Genomic DNA, 10,560 nt, shown 5'->3' on the forward strand with positions numbered 1-10,560 from the left:
GTAGGACCTTTACTAGGTAATTCAGCCCTAACCAGATACAATTAAAGGGAATTAGTATATCTCCATAAGCCTGCAGCTCCATCGAGGTGAGAACACTAGCTGGCAGAGATACCAGGACAGTGGAGAGAAAAGGGAACAATACACCCCATTCTCCAGGCTGAGAGGTGGAAACAATCAAAAGCATGATAAAAGCTTAAAGATACATGCTGTATCTTGTGCTTTGTGTAAGGCATAGTGCTCTTTGAGGAGAGGAGGGAAGGAAAAATATTTCTTTAAATCCCGGTTCTTTTGGAGACAGCCTTGCCTGGTAACCCAGCTGTTTTCACTTGGTATATCTCACGTTAGCCCTTTGCGTGGCTAAATTCACATTTTGAAGTTAGGTTAAGCAAGTGCTGAAGCCTATTGCCTGCAGTACCCCCTCGGTGACATTCGCCCTGGACGTTCAGAGCAGGCAGCCTCACAGCCCCTCTCTGTTTACTCTGTTGGACTAAGTCCTGAGCACAGAAATTGGCGAGAAAGAATAGCTATGGTTTTAGTCAGTTGAGTGTTTAGATTTTCCAGGCTGTTTTATACACAACATCCTGTCGAACACATCCACATCATTGTTTAAAAAACCGCAAGAAACCGCATACACAACCCCAAAGCTGCAGATGCTGTGGCACACTGTGGTAACCTTTACGAGCCTCCCCACCTCTTTTTTCATGTGGCAGCTCCTCCGGTGGGGCATGTTTACTGAAGCTCTGCATCTCAGAAATAAAAAACACAAGAAACAAGCTCTCAAACCCTTTCCTTGATTACAGGGCACCGTCTGCTCATGATGAGGCAGGTCCTCCATGGACCAGTTGCAAGCCCCACAGCACAGCTGATGGTGGTGGCATCTGAACCCAGTCCATGGCAGTTTTGGGGTGTGAGGTTGCATGTCAGTGACTATCACTGTTTGTCGCACTTGCAAACAGTCCCCAACACCAGCTGAAGACTTTCAGGCAAGCTGGCATCACAAGGCACAGCAGATAACAGGGACAACCCTATTTTTTTAACACGTGCCACAGCCACACCTGGTTAATTATCCAGCTTGCAGCCTGAGGGTGGGGTCACTCATTTGGATCTGGCTGGGTGGGAAGGTCCCTGGGACAGGAGCGAAAGGTGCCTGCAACCTCCATGAGGGTGGCTGGGAGGCTATGGGGTACGGTGTCCAAACCCGCTTTGCTGCAGGGCTCTGGTGGAAAATGATAACAATGGGGTAATCTTCAGACAGGTGAGCAGTGGTGTGCCTGAGTGGACAAGCTGCAGCCCTGGTGCTGGAGGAGAACCTCCCTGGAAAGCAGCAAGGGCTGCCGAGGCTCTGCAGCCCCATGCAGAGGTGTCACCTCCAATCTACGCAAAAGGAAGATGAGCCTGGGGTTCTCCAGGCCCACAGCTCTGCATCAGACAAGGTTCTCCAGGCTCTGAAGAAAGCTTACGTAAGTAGGACAATGCAGGTCTCTTTGCATATCACTCAGGAGAATTTGAGCTAGCACCCTAACAGGCAGCTAGTGAACAAAGAGCCTTGGCAGATTTTGTGTGCCCTTAGGGTTCCAGTATGCATATAAAACCACATCTATGGGACTAGAATACTGTACTTCTTCTCCTTTCTCTAAAGGGTACTGTTGTATCTGCAGGAAATTTTGAAGAGTGGTATCAGGTAAAAGGGACCAGGGAAACACGAAAGTCCAGGCAGCTTTGCAGCTATGTTGCTGCTGCTAACTTTTTCCAGGCTGCAGTTCTTCAATGTCTAACATGCATGAATAAATATATATACAACTGTAAATTTTTAGCTGTGTGGCAAGACAGCTGCTGTTACTGGTGTTTGCTATTTCCTTGCTTCTCTATTTCAGTGCTCCAGAGTATTCAAAGCTTTGCTGAGCTAAGACTTCAGTTTTTTGTCCTGTTGCCTGTTTCCTGAATTGTCCATAATGGCCAAGAGCAGCACTGCTTCTTCCCACTAGGAGTGCATTTCTTGATGAGTTCATCCAAGTGTTTTCATACCTCCTGCACATGGCCAGTGGGGAGACATCCCCCAACTGCTTTACCCATTTCAGCATTGCTTTGCACAATGCACCTTGGTCACCAGCTTCCCTTGAAAGGAGGATTGCCAGCTGCAGTCACCTCCTGAAGGACTGCCAACACCTGATGAGCTCCCGAGTTGGTGCAGGACCTGAGACACGCTTGTTTGCTGAAAATCAAGAGGATACAGCTGAGAGCCATGTAAAGTGCATGCTCGTCCCTCCAGAAGACCTTGCTTTTCTTACTCTGCTGTAGATGAGGTGGCTTTGCTGCTGCTGCTGCAAGGCTTGGACCGTGAACAGGTGATGTAGGCCTGTGCTTTTCATTGCCATATGTGACGCGCTTCCACACCACCACTTTCCAAGGGTCAGTAGCTATTCCAGTTCAAAACCTGCAGGGGTTTTGTGTTTGATATCACCTCCAAGATGCAAGAGGGAGCTGTTACCAGCTAACAAGTCATGTCCAGCCGTTAGCCTTCAGGCACCCTCTGCAAAGACTCATAGCCAGGGCAGCCGAGGGCAAAGCAGACAGATTCCTACAGAGTAAGGCAAGAGAGTGACCTCCCTGACATTTAAAACCACACTGATTTAATAGTTCTATACACGAAGGGAGCAAGAGGTTAAGCAAGATTTGAAAAATAAAGCCTTTGGGGCACTGAAATACTGTTGTTATCCTTTAGTGCTGAGGCATCTTGATAATAAAATTCCTTGGAAACATCCTGCAAATCTTAGACTATATTGACTTATCTTTTAATTTATAAACTCAAAGAGTCTTCATGTCAAGAAATTACGGTGCTCATGAGCAGTAATACCATCCAGCCATTTCCTGACTCTCTTCTGCTGAAGACTGACTCAGCAAACAGTGGCCAAGAAGGACCGCTGAGCTGAATCTTGTCCTGCGGCACCATAGTCCAGCCCATGCTGTAACTGGCAGTTTTTGTCTGGTTTCCTGAGAGCTTGGGTAAATATGCTGTATGCCGTATAGCTTCCATCCCTGTTCAAACATTGTCTGAGTGTGCTTTCAGCTAGCTTTAGAAATGGCTCCCTGAATGAATATTTTTTCCATACAAATATTTCTGTTTTCCAGTTTATACCATTCCCCTCTGAGCTGCCCTATTTATTCCCCTCTCCCTCTATTCCTTCCTGAAATTTACACTTCCTTTATACATCAAGTTTCACAACCCGTAATTAACTCTCTTCTTAAAAACAACTGTCTCCACCCCGTGCAATTTGAGTTGGCCCTCTCCACCATAGCTGGAGCTTGACTCAGTTGTTTTCCTCAAACCCAGCATTAAAGAAAAGCTGTAATCAAGCCCCTTTTGGCATGAGTAATGCAACCAAGAGAAGGTTTTTGTTTCATCTGGCTCTCCCGTACCTCCCTTTCAAGTCAACGTCACTAACATACCTGCATAATTTTACAGTGCGTTGGCTCAAGCTCAATCCATGGGCTTCCAGATGAGTTCAGTGCTCTGTAGACCTCAAAACAGAAGGACCTTGGGGTATTTAGGTGTCTAAGTGCTTTGGTACCTTCGGACTTGGTCCACTTAATGTTTGTCTGATGTTTGTTTGTCCAGCTTCCATGGGATACATTGGCAAAGAAGTGTAAATGCAGTTAAATCCCAGAGAAGAGGAAACCAGCCTGGGAGGGAGCCTGACTGGACGCTTATGGGGCCTTGCAGTGGCGGTCAGTTAGAGACCTGTGGTTCGGGACTTGGTCTGATCAAAGGTCTTTTCCACCTCATGAGGCTGAGATGCCTAAAACCAGCCATGTTTTGGGTGCAAATAGCATCATATGGAAACCAGAAGGGAACAGCAGAGGGCAAGGAGATGGCAGGGAGCAGGAAAGTGTAATACTGTGAAAGGCTGCATCCACCTTGGGCTGGTGCTCCTAGAGCCATGGTCCTAGTGAGCGAGTGCCCTACTTTAGCATGTTCCTTTCACTCCAGTTAAGTAAGGCTGAATACTTCCTGCCTCCTCCACACAACGCGGGGGTGACGAAGCTGCCCAGCAAGTCAATTCCCATTATGTATGAGAAAAGTCCACCTTTCCTCATGGAGATGATTCTTCACAGAGATTCAAGCTGTCCCCTCCTTTCTAATGACTGGTTATTTGTTTGCAACACTTTTAAAGCCTTGTGTCAGCGCTGCTTCACCAGATTTATGTCATTATATATGTGTTTTTGCTAGCATTATTCTGGCTTCTTGGTAAGGCCAAGAAAGTTCAGCTTTCCCAGATGATAGAAGAAGAATGAAGAAGGTGAAAAAGAAGGAGAAGAGAAGGAGAATGAGAAGGAGTAGAAGGAGAGGGGGAGGAGAAGGAGAAAGAGAAGAAGGAAAAGGAGAAGGAGTAGAAGGAGAGGAGGAGAAAAAGAGGAAGGAGAAGGAGAAGGACAAGGAGGAGAAACAGAAGCCCTTGTTGGGACAATTTGTACATAAGCATCCTGGCTCACTCTGAGCCACAGCCTCTTGTCATTAGTGACACCCCAAGGGGGAGTGTATCGCCATGGTCTATCTGCTGCAGCTGCATGTGAAACCCTCTTGTCTTTGTGGAGCTATTTGCAGTCTTCTACTCTTCCCCCCTGCCCTGAAAACACCTTCCCAGCCAGCAGCAGTCCCTACAGCAAGAACTGAGCGCAGCGCAGCCCCTTGCAGAGTGTTTTGTATGCCCAGCCACTGCCCTGCACCAAGCTGCCTGCCAAGACAATAGAAAGTGTGTGATTGCTCCCAGTGAGGACTGGCTTGGAGAGGCTTGTGTGGGACGAGGCATGCCCAGGGCGCTGGGATGCACGTGCTGAGCACAGCAGTGTTTTCTGGGGTCCCCATCCCAACCATCTCCTCTTGGGAAGCTTGTAATGTGTGCCATGGCCCCCTTCCTGATCCTTTGCTGATCCCAAGAGGGCTTGCTGCGTAAGTAACACAGGTGCTGTTGGTAGAGGGTCTGGCACTGACAGAGCCCTGAGACTCATGCAACAGTCAGCATATCCGTCCCAGGTTCTGGCAGCTCCCAGACAGCCCAGGGACAGACATCCTTGGAAATTAAGGTCTTCCCACAGACAGTACAATCCACCCTCCAGATGTCACTGCTGCTCATACTAACGAGAGAATGCAGTAAGGTAGCTTTGCACACCTTTTCCCCCTTCATTGATTTTTCTCACCGCTACTGCCACACTCTAGATAGGAACAAAGCCTGAAACACTTCCAGCTCCTGGTGTCACACAGCCCTGAATTCACTGCAGAGATGCCATATGCCTGAGACTGAGCAGAACCTCTCACAGAGATGCCACGTTTAATGCTTACTGAATATAAAAGCTGGAGACCCCATTAATAAAGCACTGGGTTAGTTAATCAGGTCTCAGCCAGAGTTAGCAGCAGACCCTGAGATCTGGATGGCATTTTGGGATTTTCCTGTTGCTGCTTGGGGTTTTTTTTGTTTGTTTGTTCTTAATTTTTTTCCCCTCTGTGCTATTGCTGATGTGACAGGATAGCCCCTGCCCCTGCCCCTTGGTCTTGCACCATGTGAAACTCTGAGATGCTGTCAGTGTTTATCCTGGGGAGAGGTGCAGGGCTGGACCCACATACTGGTTAATAGTTTCCTGGACTGCCCATCCTCGTCAATTAGTAACTAGAACCTAACAGAATGTAATCTTTAGGGCTAATGTCCATGCTCATATTTGTAGCTCTGGTCCTGACTAGCCATGTCCCTTCCCTGCTACATCTTGTGGTTTGGCTTCCTGACACAGGCCTCCTTTGTGGGTATTTTTTTTTTTTTTATCTATCTCCCATTCCCATTTACAACTGAACACGCTGTACTGGCCATTTTCCCTCCTTTTAAAGCAGTTTTATGTAACTCAGAGGAGCTCCTTTGCCTTTTCATTTGCTTTCCCATTGTCCTGAGGCCTCTTAAAGCCACCTGCAACTATTAGAGGAGCAATATCCTCATGTTATATGGGACTATGGGAATAAATGATAGATAAAATAGCTTTTTTATAGGCCATAATTACTTTGTAAAAATACTCTAAAGCTTGGTGCATGCCATTTTGGCTACGCAATGGGTTAACAGGGATTTTAGATATCCGAAGTGTGTGTTATTAAGCAAATACCAACATCGGGTAACAGCCAAACCCATTGCAAAAATTCCTCGGCTGCTGCCACCCACTGGCGTCAACTGCGTTAGTTTTGCAATGTCTAAACGCTCCCCTTCAAACATCCAATTTCCGCTTTTAATTCTTCTAAAACCCGCAGGAGATGTCTAGAATGAGTTCCCTTTCCCAGCGTGTGCCAGTAACACTGAGACGCTATCCTTTTTAGCACGGAGCAAGGAAAGGCAAAGGAAGCCGCTTCTGTATTGAGAAGTTACCTTTTTTCTTTCATGGATGAGAACTGGTGGGTAAGGTTTTCAAGCTTGTTTTTAACCCAATTTCTGACTTCCAGCTGTATTTACTAACTGGAAAGGAAATATACATCCGACTTTTCTCCTCAGGATTTTCTGATCTTGTGTACACAAGGGAGAGGAGGGCTGATGTTACAGAGAACAAAGGACTGAACTGCTGCGCTGGCCCTAGCCAACTCCCACTGAAGTCATCAGTGACCTCTGCCTCCTCCCAGGGGCTGTGGGCCAGGGTTATAATTAAATACCAGACTATTCCTGGCACAGGGAGGGTCAGAGCCTTGCACAAATATTTGCCCACTTCCCAATATGTCCCCACAGCTGTTCTGCACCCGGTGCTCTGGCATCTTCCAGTTCTCACAGACAAACACCACAGCAGCTTCTTGGCAGGGTTGAGGGATGGAGATTCTCCTGGTCTAGCTGACCATGAAAGAGGGGCCGAGGGGGTGTGGCAATGGGCGAGTGGCTGGTTCTTACAGCTGGGTGCGTGAGAAGTGGACGGCTGGCTGAAGTGATATGCTTTGCCATGTGGGATGGCATGGGTCCTGCAAGTGTGAAGGAAGCAAGGTAAGGAAGCTCATGTAATTCATCAAGAAGTGTATCTGGCCTCTGCAACCCTCCACAGACATGTTAAAGGGAAAGAAATGCTCAGGGATGCTCTTGTATCTTTAGTAACTGACACTACTGAGTGGAGAAAGAGATCTCTCCTGCCTCTAGGCAAAAAGACCAAAGCAGAGCCAAGAACGGGGAAAAAGACCAACCAACTGCCCTGGGAGGTGGGACACAAGCCAGTCTCTTCCACACAAGCAGCCGTGTGCTGCTGGTGGGGGTACACCTTCCTGCAACAATGTGAAGAAACAGGCACCTTTATAGAAACACAACACAGGTTTCTGTTTTAATGAGAAAATAATTATATACTTGCATTGTAGGCCTCACAGTCACTATAAAACAGAAGCAGGATAACATTTAAGTGGTTAACATACAGAAAGCCAGGTATTGTTGAAACTGGTTGATAAGTCATGACAAGGATGCCGCCTTTCAGTTGCCAAACACGTCAATGCTACTGTAATTTCCTTCACATAATGTCAGTATGGAGCAAGATGAAGTCCAAACTGGCAGCTTTTAAAACAAATTGTTCAGAAAACCTGCACTGTAACCCCAGACTGATTATAATCACAAATGCTAATTCTTAACTATTTCTTAATACACAGTTTCATTAAAACCAGTCTTTGCCACGGGAAAGGATCTGAGCATTTCTTCTGTGGAGACGAAGTTAACTCTGCAGTAGTGCTCTTTTGTTGCATTTGATATAGTTATATATAGATAGATATGTATTACTGGCATATACTTATAAACACCTAAGCTTGGTAGCATGCAAATGAAATAAAGAGGCAAGTAAACTGCATCGCACTCGTCTTACCACAGCACTGACTGTGTGCTGCCTACTGCGAGTGTCCATAATTTCTGGAAGAGAAAAACACTGCTGGGAGGAAAGTTTGACTTCCTGGACTCATACATGCAAGTACTTTTGTTGCAGGGCCTGAAAGCAAATGCCTCTAACACAGAGGATTCCTGCCTGGCCTTTCCCTCCCACCACAACCCCCTTCTAGGGGAACAGTTTAATCTTCACTTCAAAGACTGAGGGGCTGGTTGTGGAGGTAGTGGAGGACATGGCAAAGCACGATGTCTTACGATGGCTGATCAATGTCACTGGCTACCAGTGAAAAAGCAGGAGGAAGACATGGGCCTCCAGGTTCAAGAACATAAAGATGCGGGTTCCTGCAAAGGCAGGAACTGCGGGGCTGCTCTGGTTTCAGGGAGCAAATATTGGGGTAAACTGAAAAACATCGCTTGGTGGAAGACAACCTCACCGTAAGAACAGGGGCTGTCTCCTCTGCTCCGGAAACCCCCTTTCCCCAGTCTCACTTAAGCTTTCCCCAAGGATGGAGGGATCCAGGACTCCTCTTGGAACAGAAGTGCAGAGCTCATGGATGTGGCTAGGTGATGTATAGTCTTCACTGGAACACCATGTTGGTGGCATTGCTTTTCCTACAGTCCTATGGTAATGAACCGCCTGCAGTCATGAATCACAGTTCACTGTTGATTGCTAAGTCTGAACTGCAGGTCCACTTCATTAGGTATGTAATTCCTTCACAGGCACGGTGCCTCCCCAGGCACCTGGGTTTAGAGAGCATCCTTGCGATAAGCTTGCTGCTCTTATCACAGTGAACACTCAGTTCAGCAGGGTTTTCTTCCGTTCAATAGCACTTAGGAACGCAATTGACAGAACTGAGTTAACGGGTATATACAATTTTATTTGCTACAATTCCCTGAAAGTAAGCCTCAAAATGACAGTGTCCATGGACAGAAATCACATGCTGGAGGAACTGAAGGTGTGTGTGTGGGGGGGTGTGTGGGGAATAATTTGGTTGCAAGCTCTGTGTTTGTTTAAGAAAAGCACCAGAAGTATGTTCACAGTATCGGTACTCATGTTAAACGAGCTCACTGTTTCAGGATAAAACAGTGCAGCAGGTCATGAAACCAAGGAAAGGCTTTAAGGGAGGACCAGTGTCCTGGCTGATGAATTTTAAAAAAGATGTCAATATAATGACTGTTTGTTTATAAAAAGACAGAATATTCTATATAGAAAAAAGCTTAGTGTCTTTTTTTTTTCCTGTCATCTTCCAAACTTGATGGTTTCTAGTCCAGAAATTATGGTTCCCAGTTGTAAAATATTCCTATTGTATTGCTTGCATGGAAAGAAAGAATAAACCTGCAGCCTCTATACTACATACAAATACAAAGCACAAGAATAAATACAACATTTCTTTTCCTAATTGTCAGCTTACAAAACTGGTCAATACTTTGCAATTGTGACTCATGCAAATACCGTGTTGGGTCAAATTTTAATATCACAAATACTGCATTAACTCAGTGCCTTGTTTTTATATCCCCTTTCAGAAAAAAAAGAAACAAATTAGCACTCACCCCTATAGCTGGTAAACAGCTTTGGAGAAAATAACCAGTACTGCCATACACCTCCCGGTATGCCAGCCTCATGCACACGCCTGCACACACACGTGCACACACGCTCGCACACACATGCGCGCACGCACACACAGATCCACACTAATCCTTCACTGCTGATCCCAAGCCTAAGCAATAACTAAAGGCTCTATGGTTTACTTGTAGCACTGAAAACACTGGCTGAACGGCAAAAGAAATGTTTTCTTCCCTTGTCTGCTTTTCCTTGCTCACTCCTTCCAACTCTTTATGCTCTTTAGCTTTTTTGTTGCCTGGAAACATGAAGACTTCCACAAAGCACTCTACTTCAAAGGCTTTTTATGTTGTATAAATATAGTTGAAGACTTAACTGCCTGTCTTCTTTATTTCATACTCTTCCTAGGCCAGAGCCTGGTTTAGTTCAATTATTGCCTCATTTAAAAATTAAATGTCCTTTATTTGTATCCCTTTCCCACTACCTTTCTACTTCAAATATCCATCTTCATAGATTTTACACATACATCATTCTCTTCCCTCCCCACCATCAAAAAATAGTTGTCATCCACTAAATACGGATTTTCTACTTAGAAACTTTGTTACGTAAATATGCTCTGAGAACCTGGAGCTCAGGTGATATTGCAAGCATATAGGATCCTAAAGCTAAGGTAATCCATTTGGCTTAGCTCTCATCCCCATCTATTCCACTCCTAAATTGTGATGGCTTGTGTTTGCAACACAAGGACTGTTTACTGAGTCTACTGGATTGTACATTTGCAGTAATTTGCCTCCCTGTTTATTTGTTTTTTCCTCTTAAACAGATAAATTACTAGAAAGGGGATCAGAGCCCACCCCCCAAAAAACCACCCCAATCCCAAACCTTCAGTCCTGTCAAAGAAACAGCAACAGAGGGCAATATCATTGTGTTTTGTGGCTGGATAAGAGTATGTCAAAGTAACGCTGACAGTCTTGGTGCAGCGGCTGTGGGAAGTGAAGGAACTGCAGGAGGATCCGATGGGAGCTGCTGGGGGGATGGTGATCCCAGCAGGGGCAAGGCAGACTTGTCAACTCGGTCAGTAGGAAGCACGAGCGTGAGCCCCGGCTGCAGGCTCCTCCCCCTCAACCTCACGCC

The sequence above is a fragment of the Buceros rhinoceros genome, unplaced genomic scaffold, assembly GCF_000710305.1.
Source record: "Buceros rhinoceros silvestris isolate BGI_N320 unplaced genomic scaffold, ASM71030v1 scaffold12485, whole genome shotgun sequence".
NCBI classification, from domain to species: domain Eukaryota; kingdom Metazoa; phylum Chordata; class Aves; order Bucerotiformes; family Bucerotidae; genus Buceros; species Buceros rhinoceros.